The sequence below is a fragment of the Eulemur rufifrons genome, chromosome 2, assembly GCF_041146395.1.
Source record: "Eulemur rufifrons isolate Redbay chromosome 2, OSU_ERuf_1, whole genome shotgun sequence".
Classification (NCBI taxonomy): domain Eukaryota; kingdom Metazoa; phylum Chordata; class Mammalia; order Primates; family Lemuridae; genus Eulemur; species Eulemur rufifrons.
Window position 1 is genome coordinate 2,909,940 of NC_090984.1, and position 17,180 is coordinate 2,927,119.

At 38.3% G+C, this 17,180-nt stretch overlaps 1 pseudogene; it reads right to left on the reverse strand.

The window, feature by feature from the left end:
• Positions 1-5,185: 5,185 nt before the first annotated feature.
• LOC138380930 (forkhead box protein K2-like) lies at positions 5,186-8,197 on the reverse strand (annotated as a pseudogene).
• Positions 8,198-17,180: the final 8,983 nt, after the last annotated feature.

Consider the following 17,180-nt stretch of genomic DNA (forward strand, 5'->3'; position numbering starts at 1 on the left):
AGCCACTGCCGTGGTTTGCGGGTGTGGCAGAGGCTGGAACCCTGCCCAGAGCAGGGCTGCAGTGTCAGCAGGCTGCCGAGAAAGGAGGAGTCAGGGACAAGCAAAGGTACAGGCAAACGACAACAAGGGGAAACAGCAGAGGCACCCCCTGGGGAACATGCTGAGCTGTTGTGTGTCCCCCAATACCAGCCCCACATTGGGCTGGCGTATCCATCCAACTGAGATGGACTATGAGTCTGAGATCTCCCTGGCAGCAGCCAGGGACATGGTGGCAGTGGCTTCTGCACCCGCTGCCATGGAGCCTGCTAACTGCATTCTGGAGTAATAGCAGAACTTGCAAATAGATGGAAAAATATACCATGCTTATGGATCGGAAGAATCAACATTGTTAAAATGTCTATACTACCCAAAGTGATCTACAGATTCAATGCAATCCCTATTAAATTACCAACATCATTCTTCACATACGTAGAGAAAATTATTATACACTTTGTATGGGATCAGAGAAGACCCCGTATAGCAAAAGCAATTTTAAGCAACAAAAACAAAATGGGAGGTATTAATTTGCCAGACCTCAAACTATACTCCAAGGCCGTGGTTCTTAAAACAGCCTGGTACTGGCACAAGTAAAGGGACACAGACTAGTGGAACACAACAGAAAATCCAAATATAGAACCATCCTTATACAGTCACCTAATTTTTGACAAAGCAGGAAAGAACATACTCTGGGGACAGGAATCCCTATTCAATAAATGGTGCTGGGAGAATTGGTTAGCCACATGTAGAAGACTGAAACAGGACCCACAGCTTTCACCTCTCACAAAAATCAAATCACGGATAACAGACTTAAACCTTAGGCATGACACGATTAGAATTCTAGAAGAAAATGTAGGAAAGACTCTTACAGACATAGGCCTAGGCAAAGAATTTTTGAATAAGACCCATCACAGCAACAACAAAAATAAATGAATGGGACGTGATTAAATTAAAAAGCTTCTGCACAGCCAAAGAAACAGTCATGAGAATAAACAGACCACCTACAGAATGGGAAAAAATTTGTGCATACTACACATCAGATAAAGGACTGATAACAAGAATCTATTTAGAACTCAGGAAACTCAGCAAGAAAATATCAAATAACCCTATCAAAAAGTGGGCAAATGACATGAATAGAAACTTCTCGAAACAAGATATAAGAATGGCTAACAAACATATGAAAAAATGCTCAACATCCCTAATCATCAGAGAAATGCAAATCAAAACCACAATGAGATATCACTTAACCCCAGTGAGAATGGCCTTTATCAAAAAAACCCAAAACAACACATGTTGGCGTGGGTGTGGAGAGACAGGAACACTCATACACTGCTGGTGGGACTGCAAACTAGTGCAACCCCTGTGGAAAGCATTATGGAGGTATCTTAAACAGATTCAAGTAGACCTGCCATTCGATCCTGCAATCCCATTATTGGGCATATACCCAAAGGTATATGTCTTTGTTCATTCTGTAACAAAGACACATGTACCCAAATGTTTATAGCAGCACAATTCACAATAGCAAAGATGTGGAAACAACCCAAATGCCCAGCAATACATGATTGGATTAGTAAGCTGTGGTATATGTATACCATGGAATATTACTCAGCTATAAGAAATAATGAAGATACGACATCTCTATGGTTCTCCTGGAGAGATTTGGAGCCCATTATATTAAGTGAAGTATCCCAAGAATGGAAAAACAAGCATCACATGTGCTCACCAGAAAATTGGTTTCCCTGATCATCACCTAAATACACATCTGGGATCAATACCAATCGGATATCAGACTGAGGTGGGGGGTGGGGGAGGGGATGGGTGTATGCCTACACAATGAGTGCATTGCGCACCGTTTGGGAAATGGTAATGCTTGAAGGTGCTGACTCGGGAAGGGGGGGTGGGGAAGGGAGGGATATATACCTACATAATGGGTGCAATACGCACTAACTGGGGAACAGACACGCTTGGAGCTCTGACTTGGGGGGAAAGGCGGTACATGGGCAACGTATGTAACCTGCAATTCTGTATCCCCCATAACAATAAGATGAAATAATAAAAAAAAAACATTAAAAAAAATTAAAATTAAAATTAAAAAAAAACAAACAAAAAAACAAATGCATTACATTTATTGTGTACTTTATTTCTATTATTATTACATTGAAATATATAATTAAATAATTATACAATTCACTATAGGTTTGGAACACCTGCCGTAGCTCACAGAGCTTTGTGGTTTTCAGGGCATGGGAAGAAGTTTGGTTTTTATTCCAGTTTGATGGGTAACTTTTGGTAGATCTTGAGCAGGGGAGTGAAGTGCCTTAATTTAAGAGGTTATGTTTACTGCTCAGGGGAGAGTAGACCATAGTTGGGAGTCAGAATGTAGGCAGAGAAGAGGGTTAGGAAGAAATTCTGGTGATAAAACTGAGCAGTGACAAATGGTGGCTCAGAATGAAAAGTGGACAGACTCCTGATGGAAGAATTGCTCACAGGTTGGAGCAGGGTAACTCATGTAGGTATGTGCCCCAGCAACTAGTCAATGGCAATGCCCTTTCCATTATTAGGGCAGACTTGGGAAGTTGTGTGTTTGGAAAAAGAGCTCTACTTTAGAAGTGTGAAGACATGAGGGACCTTGGCAAGAGGAGTCTCAGGAGAGTGACAGTGACAGGGGACAGATGGAGTGGGTTAGGAAGTGACAGAAGATGAGAAGCTGGCACCAGAGCATGATTCTGTGAGCAAATGAGCGGAAACATCTCGGGAGTTGTGGGGGATGGGATGGGAACAAAGGGGACACATTCATCTTGGGGAAAATCTCTGGCAGAGAGGGGGAAAGTCTTCAAAGAGAGGTAATTGTTGGAACAGAGATCTGCATAAGTGGGATGAGATTGACGCATTGATGGGGAGTTAGCTTCAGTGAAAAAAAAATACATCTCTGGGCTGTTTTCAACATGATCATGATGAATGACCTTTGTCGTGTGTTGAATTCAGTTTGCTAATATTTTGTTGAGAATTTTTGCACCTATGTTTATCAGAGACATTGGCCTGTCATTGTTCTCATTTTGTCTATGTCTAATTTTGGTATAAGGTAATACTGGCCTCATAGAATGAGTTGGAAAGTATTCCTCTTCGTTAATTTTTTGAAATAGTTACAATAGGATAGTATTAATTTTAAAAAATCTTTTGTAGAATTCAGCAGTGAAGCCATCATGTTCTGGGCTTTTCTTTCATGGAAGATTTTTTATCACTGCTTCTACAAGTATATTAAATACTTGTTAAATAGACATTAAAATATATTTAATATATTATCATAAATACATGTATACTTTAATATATTAAATACATTTATTTAATCAATATAAAACATAAATATATATTTTTATTGCACCCTTGAACAATCCAATCTTTTTGAATGTACATGGATATTTTACAAAAATTGAGCATATGATGAATGGGAGAGTAAGCCTTAAAAAATTCCAAATGATTTAAATTGATTAGAGTGTACTTTCCTTACCTTAATATAATTTACCTAGAAAATCAGTGACAAAAATACTGGAAATGCCAAATTTCTTTGAACTTAATCTAATTCTTTTAAAGCTGTTAATATATTACAAACAATATCATAATTTAAATAAGAAAATATGTGCATCAAGTAGTTCAAGAAACTCCAAGAGAATAAACACATATTCATACCAATGCACATAATCATCAAATTGTTGAAAGTCAGAATTTTGAAAGCAGCTAGACAGAAGAGAATTATCCTATACAAATTATTCTCAATAAGATTAACAGCATATTTCTCATCAGAAACAAGGTCTGAAGGGAGTGAATATCATTTGTAAAGTGCTGAAAGAAAAAAATATATATCAATATAGAATTTTATATCCAACAAAGCTATCCTTTTTTCATAAATGAAAAAAGCTATTGAGATATTCAAAGATGGATAAAACTTAGGAGGCTCTTTGCTAGTAGACCTGCCCTACAAGGAATGCTGAAGGGAGTCCTCTGGCCAGAAATGAAAGGACACTAGACAGAAACTCAAAGTAATATGACGAACAGAGAAATAAACTACAAAGGTAAATATAGTAGCCTATACTATTGTATTTTTGGCTTATAACTAGTATTTTTTCATTTCCTATATTATTTAAAAGACAAACATGAATATTTATAAATTCATGTTAATAGGCACACCGTGAAATGACAATGTCACTTGTGCAACAATAAACTAAGGTGGATATGTAAGAAGCAGAGCTTTTGCATGCTATCAATGCTAAGTTGGTATTTAATCAACCTAGATTTTTTTAAATCACATTTTTTCTTTATTTAACTAATAAACATTCCTAAAATTGCCTAAATTTACCATTCTGAGCCATTTCATTCCACCAGGAAGATACAGGTATTTTTTTCCTCTCTTTAAAAAAGTTAAATATCAAAATTACTATATTTAAATAAATAACATTAGGATAATGACACTAAATATTCAAAATAACAGCTAACATCCTCTTTCTATTTGCACTGCTGCTCTGTCCTAACCCCTAGAACACTCTGGAAAGGTCTGGAAAGGAGAATGGTTTTTTCCTAAGGAGTCTGGGCTGAGGCTGGGGGTGGGGGGAAGGTTGGAATTTCTCATTCTCTCACTTGTTTCCTTTCCTCTTCTTTTCAATTTTGGTAGGAGATAAGTCAGTCTTAGTTTTGAATTCAGTTCTGAAAAGTCAGGGAAGTTTCTTACTGCAAATCAGACAACAACCTAAATGTTTCCAGTGCATAATCACAGGGTGCTTGCTTAGACCCTAGAATTAACATTCCAGCTCCCACTCCATTGGCATGGCTGCTCTCACCTGGAGTGGGGTCAAGTGCAATATAACTGAGAAGACAGCTGGTCAGATGATGCCTTGAGCTGGCGACTAAACCTGCAATAACACACTATGGAGAAATCTGTGATCTTTGTTTGAAAATGCTTGTGATAAGAGAGTGGGTCTTTCCCCCCAAATGTAGTGGTAATGGCTCTGTTGTTTTAAATACTTAGGAGACTGGTTTTACTTAGAATGGAAAATTTTGCCAGGGACAAAGTTAACACAAAGAAACGAACAACAAAAAACAGCAAGAAAGAGAACAGTTAAGTGCAGCTCGGATGAAACCGGGCAGTTCTTTCCCATCACCAGCTTGTCCCTGAATTCTCACAGTCACATGCAGCCTCAGCATTAGTCTTCTCTCCTATGCACTGAAATGGAGGTGGATTAAATTCATCAAGCAACTGCTCTAACGTGGAAAATCTGCAAGTGCCATAAAGCAGCTCCACCTGAACAAGATAAAGAAATCATTCCATAGGCTGAAAACAACAAAAACACAAAACTACTTTGTTTCTTTTCCCCAAATGAAATCCACATGAAAGGTCCTGTATAGTTTACAAAATTTCCAGAGTAGAAATCGAGTGATGTGAAATGTCACAGACCTCTTTATTGTGTAAAGAAAGCGCACTTCGAAATATTCTAATTACACATGTGAACAACAAAATACTGTCTTGCCTGCCAGTACCAGCGGTGAGTACTGCGAGGGCCGTGGTGGGGGGCAGATGGGAGGGTGGTCCTGCCTGGTCTCTGCAGGCGGCCGAGTCCCTGGAAGTCTGCTGGCACCTGGCCCTGACCACTGACCACACTGTACCATCCTCACACGGAGATGCCTGGTCCTCCAGGAAGGGCTGTGGTTTTTCACTGGTAGTTAAAAGCTTCACTTGAAGGCAGCATCCCAGGGAGTGCTCAGCAGGAGAGACACTGTCTCAAGTACCAAGTTTTGTTGTGTGTGGTTTTTGTTCAAGTGTGACTTCTGCCTGTAAATTAAGGAGTTTTCAGGCCACCTGGGTTTTGTATTTTCGGTACTGAGAGGTGAAGTCCAAACGCAGCGCCCTTTACCCACTGAGAGAGAGTGTACTCCTAGTATTGGTGAGAGGCAATGTCCCCTTTTGGCACCACAACATTGTTATTTTAAAGTAAGAAAAACGTTCCCAGTTGCTAGTTTTAGACACCCTTTTCCTCACAGCTGCCCATGATGCGTCCACACTCAGGGTGATGACGATGCTCTGGCTGTCTTCTGTTTTGATTTGCTTCAGCCCTGGCTGCCCAGGCTGGTTGCTGTCCTGACAGATGCTGATGCAGGGGTCTCCAGCATGTGTAAAGGACTCCTCGTGGCATTGTTCACCTGGAAGTGGACCGCAGTGGGGATTGGTACCACAAGAGTCCTGTTTTGCATTACAGTTTTTACAGGTAGCTGGTGTTGACCTAGAGGTGTGTGTTGTACTGATAACAAAGATCCTCATCCATCTAATCCTAACCTATTACCTGGCTTCTGTAATCACACTTACCTTTTGTATCAGCCTCCTGAGACCCCACCCCTCGGACCACCCCAACCTAATAAAAGTGGAAAAAACCCAGTAGACGGGAGCCCGCCAGCAAATAAACCTTGATTCTCTGACTCCCTGTGTGCCGCTTGGTTTGTCCTTGGAACCACACACTGTAACACTTGCTATAACACTATTACAGTGACCATCTGGACAGAGGTGGTCTGTGACATCTGAATGACCTGGCTGGCAGCACCTAATGTGTCATGGCTAATTGCAGCAACAGGTTCTACTTTTACTTCCCTGTGATTTCTATTCTCTTGCAGCTGGGCCCTAGGAGAGGCCAACACAGCTGCCTGAGTGACTATGGCTTGTCCTGAGACAGTGTAGGTGTTCGCTGGGGCCAGTCCAGCCACGCTGGTGACTGACACTGCTGGTATCTGGTGGAGGATGTGAACGGTCTGTATGAAGGGTGGCTGGAAGATCACTAAGTCACCACTTTGCAGTGGTCACTAGGGTGGCAGCAGTGTAGGCAGCAGGCTTAGCCACCTGTAGTAGCTGCCACTGAATGGTGATTAAGACCAGCTGGCTGGGCAGAGGTGACTCTGGTGAGCTTTGGGCAAACCAGGCTTCTTGGATGATGGCAAGTCTGGGATGTGAGTTGCCAGGCTCAGGCTCTCGATGGGCCGGCAAGGCTTCCCTCCATAGGCTCTCAGGGCTCTGGGGCCACTGCAGTGAGCAGACTCTACTCCAGCATGACTGGGAGAGGCTCCTAGAAGAGAGTGGTCAGAGAGAGATTCTAAAGCAAGGTACACTCCTAGGCTGCCTTTTCCTAAAAGTCTGCTCTGTTAATTTGCTTTCAGAGGCAGGATCTCTACCTTCCAGAATGAGCCTTTGCCTGGTTCTTCCTGGGAATGTGGTACTTGGATGAAATAACAATTCAGACAGAGATTGTCGGGAACTGAATTCTGCCACTCCTTGTCAGTCTTGTAGTATGGATAACTTTTAGTGATGGGCATATAAATTTCATTTAGGATGAGTTGTTTACCAGGAGCCATTGTAATTGCTTGTACTATTGTGCATAGGAATAAGGTGGCTTTGAATAATCCTTTGGGCTTCCTCCACCAGAAGCTTCCTTTTCATTTTCTGGGTGCGAGTTTTCAGCCACTAAATTGAGGTCAGATGGCATCAGTGGGCCCATTTTGAAACCTGAAGACCCTACTTCCCAGGGGCTGGATGGGCAGGAGTTGGCAGCACTGATAGTTCCCGCTGGGGAGGGAAGGGGAATGATGAGGTGGGCCATGGTGTTTGGAATATTGATGGTCAGAGGCGAGAGGTGCAGCTGCACAGCCTTCACTGGGGACTCAGGCGCCTCTTGCTTCTTCCTCTTCTGGCCAGATAGGGAAGTGAAAGTTAGTTTGGAGTCTGTGCTTGAAAATCTGGTGCATGAAGCTTGGTAGCTGCAGCAGCGGCACCCGGTGCCTCTGGAACACCTGTCCACAAACACGCTGTTCTGGCCAAGGCAATGCAATTGGAAATCACCACTTTAGGCCTGGGCTGTACAGGCGGTGGGGCCCGGGCTGTCCAGTCATGGCCAGCACTGCCGTTTGGGGTCATCAAGATCTCGAGGTGGCACTGGGAGATGAAACTTGAGTGGCCCATGCTCACATCCACTGAGCCCTGCGACGAGATGCACGTGATGGTCACCGAGCACTTGGTAATCAGGTACTCGAACTCGCAGCCCTCCAGCTGCACCACATCCCCGCAGCCTGGCCAGGACCACCATCCCTGGCCCCGCCACCCACGATGGGGCGCTGCTGAAGCCACTGCCATCGGCCTGAGAGTCCACCGCCACTCACTGGGAGCTAGGAGCCAGAGCAGAGGCCTCCGGTTTGCCAGGGAGCAAGCCAATTAGCAGCGGCTAGTGGCCTCAATCTCAATTTAATAAATTTATAATGTTAAATTAAAGCACATATAAACCACTAAGAAGTTTCAACAGAATACAAATAAAAGCCAATGAGAAGGAAATCAAAATAGTACCCTACAAAACTTTATTGAATGCAAACAAGGAATTGATGGAGGGAATAAAGAAAAAAAAGGTAAGAGGTACACAGGAAACAAACAGTAAAATAGCATAGGTAAGTTCTTCCTTATCAGTAATTAATTAAGTGTAAACGTATGAAACTCTACAATGAAAGGAAGAAACTGCAGGAATACATTTTAAACAACAAGGAACAAAATGATCCAAGTATGTGTTATCTACAAAAGCTATATTTTATATTCAAAGATATATATGTATATATGTTGAAAGTGAAAGGATAGAAAACATATTCCATACAACATTAGGTGTCTATGTTATTATCAGACAAAATAAACTCTAAGCCAAAACCTTTTTTAAAAGATACAGGCCATTATTTATTGAAAAAACAATTGATTCATCAAAAAGATACAATTACAAACATTTATGCACCAACAGAACGCCAAAATATATGAGACAAGTATTGACAAAATGGAGAGGAGAAATCATTCTACAGTACAGGTTGGAAACTTTAATACCCCATTTTCTTTAATGAATAGGTGATCTGGACAGAAGATCAGTAAGGAAAGGAAGATTTGAAAAATGATATAAACCAGCCAAATAGAGCAGACATAAAGAAATTCCTCCACAGAGCATAAGGCACATTTCTATCAAGCCCAGATGGAAAATTCTCCAGGTTAGACCACATATTAGAGCAGAAAACAAGTGACAATAAATGTAAAAGACCGAAGTTATAAAAAGTATCTTCTCTGATCACAATAGAATGAAGCCAGACATCAAAAACAGAAGGAAAAATGCAAACTTTGTAAATAGGAAATTAAACATCACAGTCATAAGCAACCAATGAAACAAATAAGATAATACAAAAGAAATTGGAAAATACTGAGAGGGACATAAAAATGAAAACACAATATAACAGAACATAGATTCAGTGAATGCAGTGCTTAGAGGGATGGTTAAAGCAGTGAATGTCTATATGAAACAAGAAGAAATGTCTTGAATAACCCTATATTACAATAGAAGGACCTAGAAAAATAAAGGCAAATGAAACCCAAGCCTAATAGAACAAAGGACTAATAAATATTACAGTGAAGACAAATAAAACTGAGAGGAGAAAAACATTAGAGAAAATGAACAAAACTAAAAGTTAGTTCTCCGATAGGATTAACAAAATTGATAAATATGTTGGTACACTGACCAAGAAAATAGAAGAGAGGATATGAATATTTACAATCATAAATGAAAGTGGGGACACTAATAAATACCTTACAGAAATAAAATGGATTTTAGAAGAATGTTATCAGCTGTTGCACAAAGACATAACCTGAATAAAATGAACAAACTTCTACAAACACATACATTACTGAAAGTGACTGATGAGGAAACAGAAAATAGGAACAAACCTATAAAATATAAAGAGGATGAATCAGAAAAAAAATCAATCAAACATATTAAAACAATTCCCAGCAAAGAAAAACTCAGTACCAGATGGCTTTCCTGGTTAAGTCTATCAAATATTTCAGAATTTTTAAAAATCCTCCTCAGACTCTTACAAGAAATAGAAGAGGTAAGGTCACTTCCAAATATATTCTGTGGAGCCAGAATTGTCCTGATCTGAAATACAGATAAAGACACCAAAAGAAAATTAGAGATCAATATTCCTCATGGTCATAGATGCAAAAGAGTCTGAACAAAATACTAGCTAATTGAATCAAACAGTCTATTTAAAGGATAATACACAAAAAGCAAGTGGAATTATTTCAGGAATGCAAGATTAATTCAATATAAGAAAATCAATTAATTTAATAATAATAGAATTGAGGAGGAAAATACACACAGCAAATCAGCAAAGGCAGAAAAAGCATTTATATAACAACAAAATATCTTAGCCAGTATGGTTGCACATACCTGTAGTCCCTGCTACTCAGGTGGCTGAGGCAGGAGGATTACTTGGGTCTAGAGGAGTTGAAGGCTGCAGTGCTCTCTACGTTGTGCCTGTGAAGTCACTGCACTTTAGCCAGGGCAACATAGTGAGAACTTCTCTCTAAAAATTAAAAAAAAATAAAAAATAAAATAAAACACCACAACTTTTTTTTTTATTGACACCTGGCCAATCTACTTTGAATCCATTCTGTTATATGAAGAGGTGTGTGTATGTGTATGTGTGTGTATATATACACATTTATTATTATTTCTGCATATTGTGGGGGGTAGAAAGTTTAGGTTACATATATTGCCCTTACCTCCCCCACCCCCTGAGTCAGAGCTTCAAACGTGTTCATCTCCTAGGCAGTGAGCATCGCACTCATGAGGTATGTATACACACATCCCCTCCCTACCCACATCTGCTCGACACCCAATCAATGTTATGCATGAATGTGCTCTTAGGTGATGATCAGTGAAACCAATTTGATGGTGAGTACATGTGGTGTTTATTTTTCCATTCTGGGGATACTTCACTTAGTAGAATGGGTTCCAACTCTATCCAGGAAAATACAAGAGGTGCTACATCACCATTGTTTCTTATTGCTGAGTAGTACTCCATGGTATACAAAAAAACCATTTTTGATGAAAGCAGTCAAAAAACTAGAAATAGGAAAAAGAGCATTTATTTTAAAAAAATTAACAAATCAATGGATAAAGGCTAAAATTTCTCCACACCACCTAAGATTGGGAAAAGAGAAGGATGCTCGTTTTTCTCCACTTTATTCAACAGTGCACTAGAAGACATAATCAGGAAAATTAGGCAGGAAAATTAATAAAACCCATTCAAATTGAGAAAGAAAAAGTAAAATTCTTGCTATTTACATATGGCATGATACTGCCTTTAGAAACACTCAAATAATCCATAAAAATTTATCAGAGCTAATGAACAATTCAGTAGAATTGGAGGACACAAAATTAACACACAAAGATCTATGATGTTTCTATATACCAGCAATAATCAACCTGAAGCAAAAATTAAGAAAACAATTCCACAGAATAGAAAATACTCTTTAACTATGGAATAATTTTAATCAAAGAGGTGAAATAATTGAATGCTGAAAAGTACAAAATATTTCTAAGAGTTAAAGAACAGCCTAACAAATGAAAATGCACCCAGTGTTCATGGATTAAAAATTCAATTGTTAAGATGGCAATACTCCACAAAGTGATCTATATAGTCAATATATTCCCTATTTTAAAAAGTGCTTGTCTTTTCAGAAGTGGGAAAGTATATTCTCAAATACATATGGAATTTTCCACCTAATAGCCAAAAAAAAAAAAAAAAAACTGAAAAATAGAAGTAGGAGAACTCACACTTTCCAGTTTTAAAATACATTACAAAACTGCAGAATCAATACTGTGGTAATGGCAAATGGGTAGAAAAATAAATATATGGATTACAATTGAGAGTCCACAAATAAACCCATATAATTATTGTCAATTGATTTTTTATAGTCACACTTGCATTTGATTAAAGAAAATGCAAAAATACTCCCACATGGTTCCTGTATGAATTCTAATTAAGAAACATTACTTTCAGAATAATAATACTCAGTGATAATTTTCAGCAGACTCTAAGAGCTTCTTTACCATTTAAGGGGTACATAGGGTGCAAGTGTTTATGTAAATGTATTCTTAAATAAGAGACTACACCACTCTAATTTGCCTAGCTGTAGCTCTGTTCCAGGTTATTGACTGCTAGTTCATGTTCCAGAGTTTCTTTGCCAACAGGTTACTTACAAAAGAGGCACCTCCGAAGTCTTAGAGTGAATTGGGAAAGGGCTGGTTAAATGAGGGAACAGGCTATCATTCTCCTGTAGAAGTTCATCGTTTCTTTTCCCAATATATCTTTTTATTGAGAACTTCTATTTTTTAACCTGTGTTCCTCCTCTGCCATCTCACACTCTGGCTCTACCTGCTGTATTTTGACCACCTGCACCTCATTCATTTGTATCAGTTGTAAGATGGAAATTGGTTGATGGGGTTCTTCCTCATGCATCTTTTTAAAAGCACCTTCCTGAGAGATTTTGCTCCTGTAGTTTTTATTGGAAGTTATTCTGACAGCTGAATAACAGGTGGAGCAGTCCCCTCACATACTGGGAAGCAACGAACTCTTTCTTGTCATTGCACAGTTCTCTATAAGAAGCAGCAAATGATTCTGGGCTGCAGTGTGGGATGGTATTCGGCCTCTTCCTCCCCCCATCCCTGACTCTGCAGGAAGTAGAGCTGCTCAAGGGCATTGTGTTGGCAATCTTCTCCTTCCCCAGGATGTGGGTACTCAGACGTGGGCTGACACTGGGCTTCACTTTCTCTTTCCTTTCTCAGCCTGTAATTGTTTTGGTGCCAGGCTTGAAGTTCTCCAGCACTTCAGCTGTGTGGAATCCCGGTGGTACGCTCCTTGCATTCAGCTAAGAGTTGCATACTTGGCAAGCGCTGGCCAGGTGCATTGCTTGAGGGCAATATATCCTATATCGCATCACTTTTCTTATGTGCTAGCACATATTTGAAATTTTCTACTACAGCAAACAATTGGCTCTTTTCCAATTCGAAGAGGTATTTGGCAGGTTTTATAATTTTGTCCTTTTGTATTTTTCACTATATTCCTTCTGGACACTAGGTATCTGAGTCCCACTGAGGCGCGAAGAGGCAGCAGCAACATCTGGCCACCAGAGCAAGGGTCACAGCGGGTCCGCTAGGGATCCCGATCTAACAATTGATTGTGAACAAGGGTGTAGATGCATTTCAGTGGGAGGGGGGAAGAGTTGTCAACAAATAGTGCTAGAAAACTTGGATATCAACCATGCAGAACGAATGAAGCTGGACTCCTAGCACAAACTTGTACAAAATTGACTCAAAATGAATCATTTACGCTTATGCAAAGATAAATGTATTTCTGTGTGTTCAACCCCACTTGTGTTTTAATTGAGTCCCCTATCACCTGTACTCTGACTAACATTTTCTGTCTGAAATGATCCTTGGGCATATTCCTGTCACTGGATGTTCAAGGCTTTGTTCCTGGAGGCTTTGCAGGTGGTGGCATGGACATGCCACGTTTTATATAAAGCACAACATAATTGACCTTTTAAGACAGCATAAGAATGGTATGTTTTTCATCTGAAGACATTCTTAAAAATGCTACGTAGAAAATTTGTTTAAACCATTAATCAGACCTTGATTTGGAGAACCTGTGAAGAGAAACTTTGTTCTCTTCCCCAGGTTAAGAACATACATTACTCACCAGGAAATACTTTGCGGTTAGAGTCTCAATGCAATGTCACAGACTTGTTTTATTCTGTGAAACAATTAAAAAGTTTCATTAAGTGAGTAGGTCAAACTAGTAAGGAAATAGTTAATTCTTTGAAGCAAATAGCAAGTAGGAAGAATTCTTATCATATTTTTATAGTTGTATAAAAATAAAGCATGGCTGATGATTGTTTTATGCTGCCTCTACTGATTTACAATTCTTATTTTTTAAAGATAACTTTACTTAACATCAACTTGAAAAACACACAGAACTTTGTACGTAGAAGTTCCAAAAAGACAAGAACACCAACTTTTTTTTTTCTGATGGTTTGAGAAGTTCCTTTCTGGTAATTTTTTATTATTACATTTTTTTAAATTTTTTTTTCAGCTCATTATGGGGGTACAAAAGTTCAGGTTATATATATTGCCCATGCCTCCCCATACCCCAGAGTCTGAGCTTCAAGCATGTTCATTCCCCAGGCAGTGTGCATCGCACTCATCAAGCAGATAAACACCCATCCCTTCCCCCCAGCCCCCACCTCTGTCCGATACTCAATTGGTGTTATTCCCAAATGTGCACTCAGGGAAACCAGTTTGCTGGTGAGTACATGTGTTGCTTATTTTTCCATTCTTGGGATACTTCACTTAATAGAATGGGAAGAACACCAATATTAAGGCAAAACAAATTGAAAAACAGTTTGTAGATACAGATATAATAAATAAAAATATTTTTATATTTTATAAAAATTTATTGAAATGTAATGAATCAATTTCACTTTTTAGTTTTGATCACTATCCTTTTGTCTTTTCTAATCATTTTAATATTTTTATACTAAAAGTGTATTATGTGGGAGTGTGGGCATGAAAGTGTGTACAATTTATAAATATTTGAGAATAATAGTGTACAACTTTTTGACGCACATTTTGAATGTGAGTATGTAATGAAGTATACCTAAATATTTCTCAAAGGTTTATGGATAACACTAGTTAATATTTTTAACGTGGCAAATATAATTTAGTAAATTGCTACAATCTTTTATCTCACAACTAAAATAATCCTTATTAATTTTTGCAAAGAATATTGCATATTCTCTTATTTACAAATACCAATAACAACAACAGGAAAAGTGCAAACCCTCTACTCTTACCAATTACAGAGGAAAACATTTTTAAAAATCCCTTTGAATATTTGTGGCATTCAGGAATATGCTATCCTCTCCTTATGGCTATCTTTCTTTCATTTCTATTTAATCTTTGTTTTATTTGTAACTCCTCCTTACTTCTTGTACTAAGAAATTTTCAATAAATGTCTGTCATGCTTTACTCCTAAGATGGTTTTAGTTCCATAAGTCTCTCTAAAATTATCATGGTCAAAATTTAAAAAATTTTCAAAAGTCAGTATATTTTTATTAAAAAATATACATGTCCATAAAGTAATAAATAAAGTTATATTTTTATTTGTCAAAATTATTGGAGGTCCTATGTAAGAATTAGATGGTAATTTCCAAATTGGTTTTTACATATGACTTCAGTGTGTTGCTTTGTAATCTAGAGTTTCCCTGTAAGAATGGTACATGGCAAACAAAGTCAAATAAATAAGAAAAGTAATTCCAAGTTGTAATTTGCTCATATAAACAAAAAAATACATCAATTATGTTTAATTAATTCAAACTAGCTAGTGGACAATTTACTAAGTTCTGTTAGTGAAACAAAAAAGTTGTAGGTAGTTCAGTGTAAAAAAAGAAAATGTCTCCATAGCTCTATGCTATCATCCAGGTTTAAAGACATATCTGACCTTTCCATGTAATATTTTTGATAGAGTGAAAAGGTTTGCAGGGTTTTAAAAATATTTGCTTTTCTTGTCACCCATTACTAACCAAAATGTTCACATTTATTTGTGTTCTTATATATTATATTCCCCCTCACAGAAAACAAGCAATTAAAAATAATAATAATTTCCTTCTTCCACTAAAACCTCACTGTCAGAACAGCTTTTAGATGGTTGTGTGTAATCAGTAAATATCTTAGAAAAATTAAGACTTTAGCCTGTACTTCTCACAAGGGATATGAGTTTTATTATTTCAAACCTACATTCAACATATTGATTTATGGAGATTGGGAAACAACATATCTTATTTTGCACCTAGTCATTTGTAAATAAGTAGGATAAGGAAGAATTTTAGTGGTCAGTCAGTTAAATTAAAATGCATTTCTTTATTAACTGTCACATGTGTAGACATGTACTTGGCACTAAAAGTTAAAAAATATAATATACAGTCAAAAATTCAAAGAATTTACACAAATGTGTGGGTGATAAACACATACAAAATTCCTGTAATTCCATGCAAAATTCAAATTTTAAACAAAATGTAGGTAGAAGAATAAATCTGAAATTATTAGGAAAGTTCAAAGCAAAAGTGGTATTTGAGTTGGACTTAAAGACTAGATAGATGGTAAGGAAAGAGCATGATATTATGGGCAAAGAAGGAAAGTGGCACAGTCAGAGACCAGTTTAGGTTTATTTTGAGAATGAGGAGTGTACTCAGGTGAGGACTTCAGGTTTGCATAGAGAAGAATGAGAAATAGGGACAGAAAAATATATTGCATATAGATTTTGCAAGACAAAAAATATTCTACTTTCATGAAATGTAACTTATACGCAACTTGGGCTGTCTACTCACACATACAGCCTTGTGGAACACATGCACTGTCAGAGATGATCTAGAAAGCCGATAAGAAAAGTGACTTTTCTGAGGGAGATGGTGGTTAATGTGAGAAGATGCTGAAGAGGAAAAAGGTTGGATAAGGTGGGGGATATAACCATTTATGTCACTCACAGGATTTAACTGGTAAGAGCTCTTTCAAAAGTGGTATGATCAGTAGTGCCAAAAAATCTATTATATTAATATTATTATGATATGTAGATGATACCTTTAGGAAAAAGAAAATGTAATGAAAAGGATGGTCAGGACTAAGAAAAACCATTTTATAGACAGAGGAATATTAAACTTTATGCAGGTAAAAGCATGAAAGTATGAAAAGTAAGAAACATTATGACAAGCAGAGCTTTAGGAAAACAAAACAAAACAAAAAAATAGAATCGATCCATGCGGGAGGCTTTTAAGGATTTTGTAATAATCTGCTGGAAAAGGCAAATGAATAAGTAAATGGAGTCTGGGCAGGTGGCTCACACCTGTAATCCTAGCACACTGGGAGACCAAGGTGGGAGGATTCCTTGAGTTCAGGAGTTCGAGGCCAGCCTGAGCAAGAGTGAGACCTTGTCTCTACTAAAAGTAGAAAAAAATAGCCAGGCAACTAAAAATAGAAACAAAAAATTAGCCGGGTGTGGTGGCTCTCGCCTGTAGTCCCCACTACTGGGGAGGCTGAGGCAGGAGGATTGCTTGAGCCCAAGAGTTTGAGGTTGCTGTGAGCTAGGCTGATGCTACAGCACTGATTCTAGCCAAGGCAATAAATCAAGACTCTGTCTCAAAAAAATTAAAAAAAAAATAAGTAAGTGGAGATGACCTGGGCAGTGATGGACAGGGCAAG